The sequence below is a fragment of the Dreissena polymorpha genome, chromosome 8 (genome assembly GCF_020536995.1).
Source record: "Dreissena polymorpha isolate Duluth1 chromosome 8, UMN_Dpol_1.0, whole genome shotgun sequence".
Taxonomy (NCBI): Eukaryota; Metazoa; Mollusca; class Bivalvia; order Myida; family Dreissenidae; genus Dreissena; species Dreissena polymorpha.
The window spans coordinates 2,002,404-2,015,033 of NC_068362.1; the positions used below are offsets into that span (position 1 = coordinate 2,002,404).

At 35.8% G+C, this 12,630-nt stretch overlaps 1 long non-coding RNA gene across 1 annotated transcript; it reads right to left on the bottom strand.

Moving 5' to 3' along the window:
• Positions 1-3,418: 3,418 nt before the first annotated feature.
• Positions 3,419-11,748, bottom strand: LOC127842914 (uncharacterized). The gene is made up of 2 exons (XR_008031969.1): positions 11,269-11,748; positions 3,419-11,223 (listed from the first exon to the last, which is right to left on the bottom strand). It is a non-coding gene; the product is annotated as an uncharacterized LOC127842914 (long non-coding RNA).
• Between the last annotated feature and the right edge of the window lie 882 nt (positions 11,749-12,630).

A 12,630-nucleotide genomic window follows, 5' to 3' on the forward strand; every position in this document is an offset into this window, starting at 1 on the left:
TATTAATACATTTATTTGCAACTTTAAAAACGCGGCATAAGCATCAAATTAAAAATTATCTGAAGACTGAAAGGCCGACAATTTGACACAATAAAGAGCTCTATGCATAAGCCGTAATATTTTTTTTTGCAGAAAAGCTTCAATAAATTACAATAGTAATTCATCTAATTATAAAAATATAATTATCAATGGCATGAGGACGCTAGTGTGATAAATAAATGAGTGTTAGAAAGTGTAAGGAGTGCTTTGAAATGAGTGTTAGAAAGTGTAAGGAGTGCTTTGAAAATAAACATACTACAAAGCCATATTAAAAGCAAAGGACATGACAGTATTTACATGTAATTTTAATTTGATGGGTTTTGTACAAAGAATGACGCTTTTGAGGAATATTAACATACAACTGAAAAAACACAACTTCATATGATGCAAATTGAACTGTGTACTCATGTATATTGAAAACTCGTTACTAGTGAGTATGAGTGACACATATCTAACATTTTAACACACATATATTTATATACATATATATTTTTTCAAATATTTTTTACCTCTGTTTGGTGTCAAATGTAATTTATTGTTTTATGATATCGTTCGTGCATTGCCGTAACATCAAATCTTCATACGGAATGACGTAGTTTTAACTAACCGATACCCGCTAAATACGTTGAATGTTTTATTTTTATATTTTTTTTATATACTTTATTTTTTATATACTTTATTTTTTCATAAATTAAACGGGCTAGTATCTTTACGGTGTACAATTTCTGATATTCTATATTGGACATTACTTTTAAATTGTAAAATATGTAACATATCTTATAAGGCAACTGTTAAGTATGTCGGAGGTAAATTATCTTACCAAATGACTGCTTAATACTACCAGGAAGATGAGACATGGTGGCATCATCAATTGTGTTTAATGACCAGACTGTCATCTGCCACCCAGTGTGGTTTATGACACCATGTGGTTAGTTAAGTCTGGACAATATCTGATCAAAACGAGATAATCGGATTATGCAGAACAAAGGGGCAATTAAACACTGGAATGCAAAGGCATACACGATTTAAAGATTGATGCAAATAATCAAATGAAAAATATTGCATTTAATTTAATTAAATGCTTTTTTAAATGTGTCAATGTGTTAGTTTTCCAAGACAACCAAGACTATGTAATGACGGCCTTAGAATTTAGAAAGAAATTCATCCGTTCAATAATCGGTGCTGTCTTATTGTTATCGATTGTTAAGCAGCAGTGTAATGGCGGATGCGGAGAGAATTCAGGGGAGATAATTATGTAATGACTAAATTATGGAACGGTCTATATAAGCATTTAAAATACAGTTTTAAATAAGACTTAGCTATTAAAATTAAGACTGAATTTTATAAATTGCATTTATCATCTTTTTAGGACATTATAAAATAGAGGGTGCAAATACTTAACATGAAACATGTATATTGCTGTATTGTAATGATAAATGTCTGAGAATTAATCTGTCTGTTAAGAAATATATATATTGAAAGTTGTTATTAATTTATTCGTCATGAATGAATAAAATTTAAAAATGTTATAAATCTTGGGTTTATATTTGTTTTGACAATTTAAAAAACAATTGAATAGGAAAAATGTTATTCTTAGTTTACTGTTTCTCAGAGTCCATTTTAGTTCTATGTTAAACTTGAACAAAAGCTTCAAGTTTAGAAAAGTTGAAGAAAGTAAAAAATCACAGCTACCGCTCGGCTCGTGACAATACAGTACCATAAATGCGGAAAGTGTTGTCCTTGATTAGCCTGACTGCACAGGCTATGCTGGGACATTTTCAAGCACATGCATGTAGCTCCATTTGCCAGAGCGCAGCTATTTAACAACATAATGCATTTAAAAGGATTAAGTCTCGTGGCAAGAAATACAAGTGATTTTTACGGACTAATTATTTTATTTCGTGCTGCTGTGTAAATGCCAAATAGCAATTTTCTGACTTTTTGTTTAAAAATGTTATTTTATTATCCCTGACAACGTGAGCTTGCGACGTTGCATTTGAAGCTGTTCTAATATGATATTATAAATTAAAGTGGGCACTGCATCGATACGATTGCATGTTTGTTGTTTTTGCCATAGCAAAATAACCAAAACTAGAAATGGCGCAGTAGAGGCCAACGCATATTCCCACGCTGCATGTTTGACCCAGTGGGCGCCCCAGGGTTGGTAATGGGGCCATGCATAGTTGAGGTTAACCGTATTGTCATAAGAGATGTGCAGTATCAGTTTGAAGTTAATCGGTGTAGATATGAAAAAGTTAATGTAAAATAACATAAACAAGAGGCCCATGAGGGCCTGAATCGCTCTACTGCTATAAACACTGTGCAAGTTTGGGAAGAATAAGATGGAAACTGTGTACTTAATCGTGCAAACAAGGAGAATTTTCTGAAATTCAAGGGGAGATTTTTGTGAACTTATTTCTCCGATACTGCTTATATTCAATAAGGTTCAAGTCCTCATTGATATAAAGATACTGTGCACATTTGGAAATAAAAAAAATTGGATGAAAACTGTGGAATTAATTGCGTAAACAAGCGGGATTTCAAAAATTTCTCATATTCAAGGGGAAGTCATTCTGGACTTATTGCTTCCATATTGCTCTTTTTACGTCCTCATTGATACAAAGACACTGTGCAAGTTTGCCAAGAATTGGATGAAAATTATGGACTTTATCACATAAAAAACTGAATTTTCATTTTTTTTCTCAAATTCAAGGGGAGATCATTCTGGACTTATAACTCCGATATTGCTCATTTTCAATTGGGTTTGCCTCATCATTCAGATAAAGACACTGTGCAAGTTGGATAATAATTGGATGAAAACTGTGGACTTTATTGCATAAACAAGCCTTATTTCACAATTTTCTCAAATTCAAGGGGAGATAATTCTGGACTTTTGACTCTGATGTAACCCATTTTCAATACGTTTCGAGTCCTCTTTAATATAAAGACACTGAACAAGTTTGAAAAGAATCAGATGAAAACTGTGGACTTAATCGCGTAAACAAGAAAAAGTCTAACGCACGAACATACGGACGGACGACAGAAACCGCGCCATGACAAGCTCTTCGGGCCTTTGGCCAGTAGAGCTAAAAATGAGTGAAAATCTCTGACCCGACCCACCACAACCCCCATAACTTTTGACCCAGGGGTCAGATTAAAATTCCAAATAGTGCAGGGTCGCACATATGCTCATAGCTACCATGTGTGTAAGTTTCAAGGCTCTAGTGCAAATAGTGTATGAGGAGATAGTGGCCAGGACGGACGGCGGAGATAACCACAATATCCCCATGCTTTTCAAAAAGCGTGGGGATAATAAGCCACTATTTTTATGTTACACTTTCGAAATAAACGAGGCTGGAAAAAGAAGACACAAACTCCATTACGGCAAATACTTTATATATCTTTACAAATGTACATAAAACAGAAAAAGAAACAGTTTTCACTGCAACATAGTCTACACTGACTGTCCCATTGCAGCCACCCCACATTTGGGTGAAGCACATATACAGACAAAACAGAATGACGGAAAACAAAATTAAACCGACCGGAACTTCATAAAATGGTAAAGAAAGCCATGTTAAACATAGTGCAGTCTACTGTTGATATGAATGTAAGTAGGCATAATTCTATCTGCATGATCATGGACATGAAGCACTTTTTTTGCTCTAAGCAACATCCACATAAGTGACGAGATGATGTAACATGAAATTGATGCAATTTTAATATTTCATGGTTTGCAAACAAGCAGTGACTAAAAAGTATGAATCACATAAATACTAAAACAACTGTCCTGTTACATTAACGTTGGCAAATTAAATGAGAAGTTGCGTGATAGTTATTTACATGTTGGTCAAAATCATTTCTTTATGCGCCTATAGCTGTCTTTTACTATTAACATAACACTTTCTACTGTATGTCAAATGTTGTATCAGCTTTACCTGCAATAGTCAAGATCAGTAGGGGTGTGATTACTGAACCACATCAGGGGATCAAAATGCCCTATTCCCATTACAGGGTTCAACTAAATTCTTCATTTGTATATAATTCAAGCCAATTTATTATATATTTGTAAAATTACTTTGACATTGAAAAGTAGGAAATCAGCTGAATCATTTGTATATAATTCCAGCAAAGTTAATATCTATTTGTAAAATTACTTAGATATTGAACAGTAGGAAATCAGCTGAAAAGAGGAGAAATCACAAACTTTATCAATGTGTGCTAAAATAATCATAATGAAATTATGAAATTGTCATCCTGAAATCCTTAAGAGAGTGTGAAACCAGTGTTGATGACATACTCGAAACTGCATTTAAACTTACAACGAAAACAACAGCAAATAATTCATTGGAGCTAAATGTCTTAATAAGTAAGATATATTTAAAAAAAAATAAATCAAAATTAAACTTTAAACTAGAATTTGATTATCGATACAAATTGGTATTTGAACCTTACATAACTTACATGTACGATCATTCATATAAGTAGATACTGGTAAATAAAAGATAGTCCACAAAGTACAAAAAGACCAGCTTTAACAACATTATTAAAACCAGTTTTCTTAAATTTCAAAATTTGATATATTTCAATAAGGCAATATAATTGTTGTCATTAATTATGATTTTTGTTACATTTTACAGAAACGCAAAAGCAGATTATTAATTGGAACAATGTGTTGATTTTACAATAGGTAATGAATGCATCAAGGATTATTTGGAAATAAAAAACAACAACAAAACAAGAGATGTGTTTGTAAAAAACACAATGCCCCCTATTGCGCGGCTTTGAAGCCATATATTTGACCTTTGACCTTGACGTATGACCTTGACCTTTCACAACTTAAAATGTGGAGGTCCATGAGATACACATGCACACCAAATACCAAGTTGCTATCTTCAATATTGCAAAAGTTATGACCAAGGTTAAAGTTTTGGGACACACAATGGATGACTGACTGACTGACACAGTGACACACAGACAGGCTAAAAACAATATACCCCCGATCTTTCGATCCGGGGGCATAAAATCACAATTCCTAATATAACACTGTCATTGTATATTCGTCAGACAATCAAAATTGAAAAATTAAAATCTTGGAAAAACAAAACAAGAGGGCCAAGATGGCCCTAGTTTGCTCACCTGAGAGGAGTCCGTTCCTTCAATCTTTACCAAATGTCAAACTTGACCTAGATATTGTCAAGACAAACATCCTGGTCAAGTTTCATCATTATTTCATCTGCGAGTCATGATCAATGTACCTATGAAGTTTCATGATCCTAGGTGTAAGCATTCTTGAGTCATCATCCGGAAACCATTTTTCTAAGTTAAGTCACCGTGACCTTGACAGCCATTGTGCGAATACGTTTTTTGGCACTGTGACCTTGACCTTTGACCTAGTGACCTGATAATCTTTAGGGGTCATCTGCAAGTCATGATCAATATACCATTGAAGTTTCATTTACCTAGGCATAAGCGTTCTTGAGTTAACATCCAGAAACCATTTTAATATTTCAGGTCACCATAACCTTGACCTTTGACCTAGTGACCTGAAAATCAATAGGGGTAATCTGCGAGTCATGATAATTGTACCTATGAAGTTTCATGACCCTAGGCATGAGCGTTCTTGAGTTATCATCCAGAAACCATTTTACTATTTCGGGTCACCGTGATCTTGACCTTTGACCTAGTGACCAGAAAATCAATAGGGGTCATCTTCAAGTCATGATCAATGTACCTATGAAGTTTAATGATCCTAGGCATAAGTGTTCTTGAGTTATCATCTGGAAACCATTTTACTATTTAGGGTCAGCCTGACCTTTGACCTAGTGACCTGAAAATCAATAGGGGTCATCTACGAGTCATGATCAATGTACCTATGAAGTTTCATGATCCTAGGCCTAAGCGTTCTTGAGTTATCATCCGGAAACCATTTTACTATTTCAGGTCATCGTGACCTTGACCTCTGACCTAGTGACCTGAAAATCAATAGGGGTCATCGACGAGTTATGATCAATGTACCTATGAATTTTCACGATCCTAGGCCTAAGCGTTCTTGAGTTATCATCCGGAAACCATTTTACTATTTCGGGTCATCATGACCGTGACCTTTGACCTAGTGACCTGAAAATCAATAGGGGTCATCTGCAAGTCATGATAAATGTATTTATGAAGTTTCATAATCCTAGACATAAGCGTACTTGAGTTATCATCCGGAAACCATTATACTGCTTTGGGTCACCGTGACCTTGACCTTTGACCTAGTGACCTAAAAATCAATAGGGGTCATCTGCGAGTCATGATCCATGTATCTATGAAGTTTCATGATCCTCGGCATAAGTGTTCTTGAGTTATCATCCGGAAACCATTTTACTATTTCGGGTCATCGTGACATTGACCTTTGACCTAGTGACCTGAAAATCAATAGGGGTCATCTGCGAGTCATGATCAATGTACCTATGAAGTTTCATGATCCTTGGCATAAGCGCTCTTGGGTTATCATCCGGAACCCATCTGGTGGACGGACAGACCGACATGAGCAAAACAATATACCCCCTCTTCTTCGAAAGGGGGGGGGGGGGCAGGGGGGGGCATAATGAGAAAACTGCCCCCCTCCCAGCAGCCATGTTATTCAACTGACCGGAGCCATTTTTAACTCAACTCTCGTATCAAGGAAACAAATGTTCTGAGCAAATTTCATGAAAATTGGGCTAAAAATGTAACTTCTACTGTGTTCACATGTTTTTACTATATACATTTAGAGAAAAATGCCCCGCCACTGGCGGCCATGTTTTTTCACCGATCCCGACCATTTTCAAACTCGTCCGAGATATAAATAAAATCAATGTTTTGACCACGTTTCATGATGATTGGGCACAAATTGTGACTTCTAGAGTGTTTACAAGGTTTCTCTATGGCCAAATAGGAAAACTGCCACTATATACATATAGAGTAAAATGCCCCGCCCACTGGCGGTTATGTTTTTTCACCAATCTCAACCATTTTCGAACTCGTCCGAGACATCAGTTGAACAAATGTTTTGACCAACTTTCATGATGATTGGGCAATAATTGTGACTTCTAGAGTGTTTACAAGGTTTCTCTATAGCCAAATAAGGAAAACTGCCCCGCCCACTGGCGGCCATGTTTTTCAATGGACCAAAACCACTTTTGAACTCAACCAAGATAATATTAAGACAAACTTTTTGACAAAGTTACATGAAGATTGGGCATGAAATGTGACTTCTTCAGTGTTTACAAGGTTTTTCTTTTTTTTTTACCTAGTGACCTAGTTTTTGACCCGGCACAACCCAGTTTCGAACTCGGCAGAGATTTATTGGGACAAAGCTTCTGACCAAGTTTCATGAAGATAGGACAAGAAATGTGGCCTCTAGAGTGTTTATGAGCAAAAGTTAACGGACGGACGGACATACGACGGACAAAGACCGGTCACAAAAGCTCACCTGAGCAATCAGGTGAGCTTAAAAGACGTGTAGCAAAACTATCCACTCAGCGGAAAATGTAAAAAGTCGGAATTTCCTGAAATGAACTGTGTTTCCTTTTAAGTCTCAACAAAATGTTTCATACAACAAATAAAAAAACTTTAAGTTTAATATGATTACCATACATAGTTTCAGTGAAATTCACTGCAAGGTTATTTAAAGTTTTGTTTACAGAAATACTTTTTTAAAGGATATAATGGAATTCAATCCAATAAATAAACAAAAAAAACATTACCCATTGAACGCTTATATCAGATTGACAGAGAGAACATAACATGTATCACACCTCAATGCTTGGCTTAAATATGGCCACAACACAAGACACGGTATTCTCTGCGAAAGAATTACACAAGACAGGTGATGGCATAAAACTTTATACTTTAGTATGTGATCATGGATTGAACATATGCAAACAGTCTAGAGAACACTGGAACCTGGCCAGCAGGAATAAGATACTCACCTAAACAACGCAATCAACGGCAAATTTCGCTCCTATTTTAATAGCTCTTGTACATGAACCCACACCCAGTTACATAACGATATGCGGTTCATTTCAACAAGTTAAACAATCTGAAGTGGCCAAATTTTCAATACTTAATACTGAAATCAATATTCATAAAATGAATATAAAGCATATATATGCCCTCACACAAAAAACACCTTTACAGGACGATTTGTATTCTTGTCTAAATTATAATGCCATGTACAATTGTCGATTTTATAGTCACATGATCAACTGATTGTGCAATAATTAAAATGGCTGATAATTTGCAGTCCGATTTTCTTTGTTTTCTCTATTAGAAACCCTTTTTCCTCCATTTTTACATAAAACAAGATATGTGTTTGTCAGAAACACTATGTCCCCTTTTGCGCCGCTTTGAAGCTATATATTTGACCTTTGACCTTGAAGGATGACCTTGACCTTTCACCACAAAAAATGTGCAGCTCCATGAGATACACATGCATGCAAAATATCAAGTTGCTATCTTGAGTATTGCAAAAGTTATTGCAAATGTTAAAGTTGGGGCAAACAAACAAATTCACAAACCAACAGACAGGGCAAAAACAATATGTCCCCAACTATAGTGGTGGGCGACATAAATATCCAGATCGTATTTTACATGTTTTTTTTATATATAAAAGAAATTGTTTAAGTGGGAAAGTTTTATCATAAAAATCAATTTTACTGAAAATAAACAATGTGGATTGTTTATAATATATGGCTGCGCTAAGTGTCTGCAAAATTCAATGACATTTTCATGTTAACCATCATATAAATTTATGAATACAACCAACCATTTTCATGTCAAACTTTGCATCAATTTACGATGGATATTACTAAAGAAGAAGTTGTCGATAAAATTAATTGACATTATTAGCACAATTACCGCTGTAAATCTTAAGGTGATATAAAATGCTGCTCTTAAATCATGCAAGATTGCTCAACAAGAGGACCCTTTGGTCCTAAGGCGCTCACCTGAGACTTCAAAGAAGTTAACAGTTCTAATAAATATGACATATTGACCTAACTTTGGAACAGACATAACACAGTTATGCACTTGTGGGCAAATGAACTCATTCGAGATATCAATGAAACCAATGTTTTGACCAAGTTGCATGATGATTGGGCAAAAATTGTGACTTCTAGAGTGTTCACAAGGTTTCTCTATAGCCATATAAGGAATACTGCCCCGCCCTCTGGCGGCCATGTTTTTCAACGGACTTGGAACCATTTTTGAACTCAACCAACATATCATTTAGACAAACATTTTGACAAAGTTACATGACGATTGGGCATCAAATGTGACTTCTACAGTGTTCACAAGGTTTTTCTTTTTTTTACCTAGTGACCTAGTTTTTGACCCAGCATGACCCAGTTTCAAACTCAGTCGAGGTATCAATGGGACAAATATTTTGACCAAATTTCATGAAGATCAGACAATAAATGTGGCCTCTAGAGTGTTCACAAGGCAAAATGTTGACGAGGCACGACGGACAAAAGGTGATCACAAGAGAGAACGTTGTGCTCGGGTGAGCTAAAAAAAGCTGCCTTTCATTGCAATCTTTCCTACATTTCAAAATTCAAAGTTTGTCTACATGTTTTAGTTGGTTTACCTAAAAAAAGAAACAAAACACTACACAAACCTGTTGTCAGTAAAACTTCCTAATACCCATATCCATCTACATTTTTACTTGTTGTTTTTGGTAACTACCGGTAATGCCGGGACAATAATGTGCAATAGAAAAATAAATAAATGAGCTACAGGGAAGGTGCATTGTGCATTCACTTCACATAAAAATACACAAACCAGTACATATAATTTTCTATGTTTTGATTAAAGAAAACATCTTAAATAACACAATAAATGTATAGATAATATATATATAATCTTTAACACTATACATCTGCAACAGAATGCTCACTTAGTTAGAAGTCTCTAAAACGAAAATTAACAACATCACAAAAAGCCATGAGGGTGCAATGGGATGTACTTATCTCTGAATGCAGTAAAGCACAAGAACTGTAATAACAGAACACAAAATTAAATATAATGTAAATACATATGTACAACTTCTATTTACATAACACAAAGTTGATAAATGAAGTATGAATTACATATATGACTATCATGGTGGATGAAATTTCATTAATATTGGCTATAAAACTTTACATCATGAAAATGTTAAGTAAATTAATCGTGTTTATACGAGAGGAAAACACAACACTATTTACACTAATAACTCTAAAATAATAACAGTAACAATTAGGCATAATGTCTAAGACAATCGTATGAAAAAATGTGTACACTGTTATGAGCACTTTAATTTCTATTTTGTGAATCAACACATCTTTAACAATGCAAGTTATATTATCAAGTTAAAACAAATTACAGTTCACTAAATCATTTCTATGCATTCTTTTTCTTTACTGTTACCTACCTATATACCAGCACTTTTCACAAAATTTCTTCAAATTTAACTTCACAGTCACATATTCAATAATAGCACAAAGCAAATCTTTACAAGTAAATAGTAAATTGTCAATCCTGTACTTTATCATAAAATCCTCCATGCCCATATCAGTCATGTTCATGTTCCTTTTAAATCCCTTCTAATTCCAGGAAGTATCACAAAGTTAGCAGTCACAGGGATCAGGGTACCGTTTTACTAAGCAACATACGCAAGTCTTAGACTTACGCACATATTTTAAAATAATTGAATTTAATTTATTTCAGATTGATGCAAATTAATTTGTACTTGCAATCTAACATTATTTTATGAATTTCATTCATTACCATATGTCAGTGTAGCAAAAATTTAAAGGAAATATACTGCATTTAAAATATATGCGTAAGTCTACGAATTGCGTAAGTAGCTTAGTAAAACGGTATCCTGGTGCCATATAATAAGCATGGTTCTGGGAAAACTGGGCTTTATGCATGTGCATAAAGTGATGTCCCATATTTGCCTGTGCAGCCACAGGCTTATCAGGGACACTTCCGCCTACACTTGATTTGTGTTCAACGTTAAAGTGCCGTCTCTGATTAGCCTGTGCTGACGACACTCTACTCATATACATTAAGTCCAGTATACCCAGAACCCAGCTCTAATGCTCAAACTGTACAGCTGCTCCTGGACACCTGTAGTAGCCAGCGGTGATCTTGTGTACAGCTGCTCCTGGACACCTGTAGTAGCCAGCGGTGATCTTGTGTAAAGCTGCTTCTGGACACCTGTAGTAGCCAGCGGTGATATTGGCCTGCGGCTGCACCAGTAACCTGTGAGTTTAGTTCTGTAACATGACGAGGCTGAAGACCAGGTACCTGTGGAATGGTTGCATTCGGATAACACGACCAATCCCCTATAATGAATGCAATTGGTTGCTCCTGGTAGCTATGCAAAACACACCAGGTACAAGGACAATATGCCAGCAACCGGATGTTCTGTTGTGACAGGTGTTTTACAGGAAAATGAACCAACCACTGAACCGCTGGCTCCATTGCCTTTAGTTGACATATTACCTATTGCACCAGGTACACATGATATCAGCTTGCCCACATGGGGAACTTCCCATGCACCTGGCAGCTGTGGTTTTGAAGTGTAAAGGATTTGTCAGCAGCGGATGTTTCAGCTACCTGTGGTCCTGGGACATGGTACGTCGTCGTTTAGCAGCTGCGTTTACTAGGGCCTTACCGCTGGTCTGGACAGGTACCTCTGCTAGAACACAAAAGAAGTCCTTTTAGACATTTCTGATAGATAAATTGCCAGGTCAAATGATTGCCAGGTCACGATTGCCAGGTCACATGATTGCCAGGTCACATGGACAATATGAGTCTCATTCTGGGAAAATTGTCCTTAATGCATGTATGTTAAATGCCATCCCAGATAAGCCTATGCTGTCCACACAGGCTAATCAGGGACAACACATTACACTTTTTTGCAATTTTTTGTTTAGATGAGGTCTCTTCTAAATGAGAATCAAGTCTAGGCTGGGAGTGTGGTCCCTGATAAGCCTGCGCAGTTTTCTGTAGATTACTTAGATCACTAAACCCAAAGTGTAATTCCTGATATGCAGTTTTCTTTTAAAGAAAGTCTCTTCATAGCAAAAATCTTGCTTACGTGGAAAGTGTTGCCCCTGATAAGCCTGTGCAGACAGCACATGCATTAAACCCCTTTTTCACAGAGCATGTCACGTACGTACTTTGACGCATTTGTAGTCCTTTGAAAAGTTGAATTTCATTAAAGACCTTTCTTACTAGATTCAAGTTTTTAAGGCTTCATTTTCAACCCTTGGATACCAATGAGCAGCAAACAGAATAAAACCTGAACAGACTTGACTGACTCGCAGGCTATTCTTGTTTTATGCTGTTTGCACATAGTCTTTTTCACTTTGCTTCTGAGAGGAAAGGGTTAAAGCTTGTCCAACTCTGTTTTTCGGTGTGTTTTATTCACCAATGTGGGAATGGGTTGGGCCCTTTGGATTAGGAAAAATAGTGTTGCTTTGACTTAAACTGGAAAATAAGTATTTATTGTTTTGCTTAGAAATACGTTCAATTTGAGTATTAAAGATGTTCAAAATTATATTTACCAAAGAA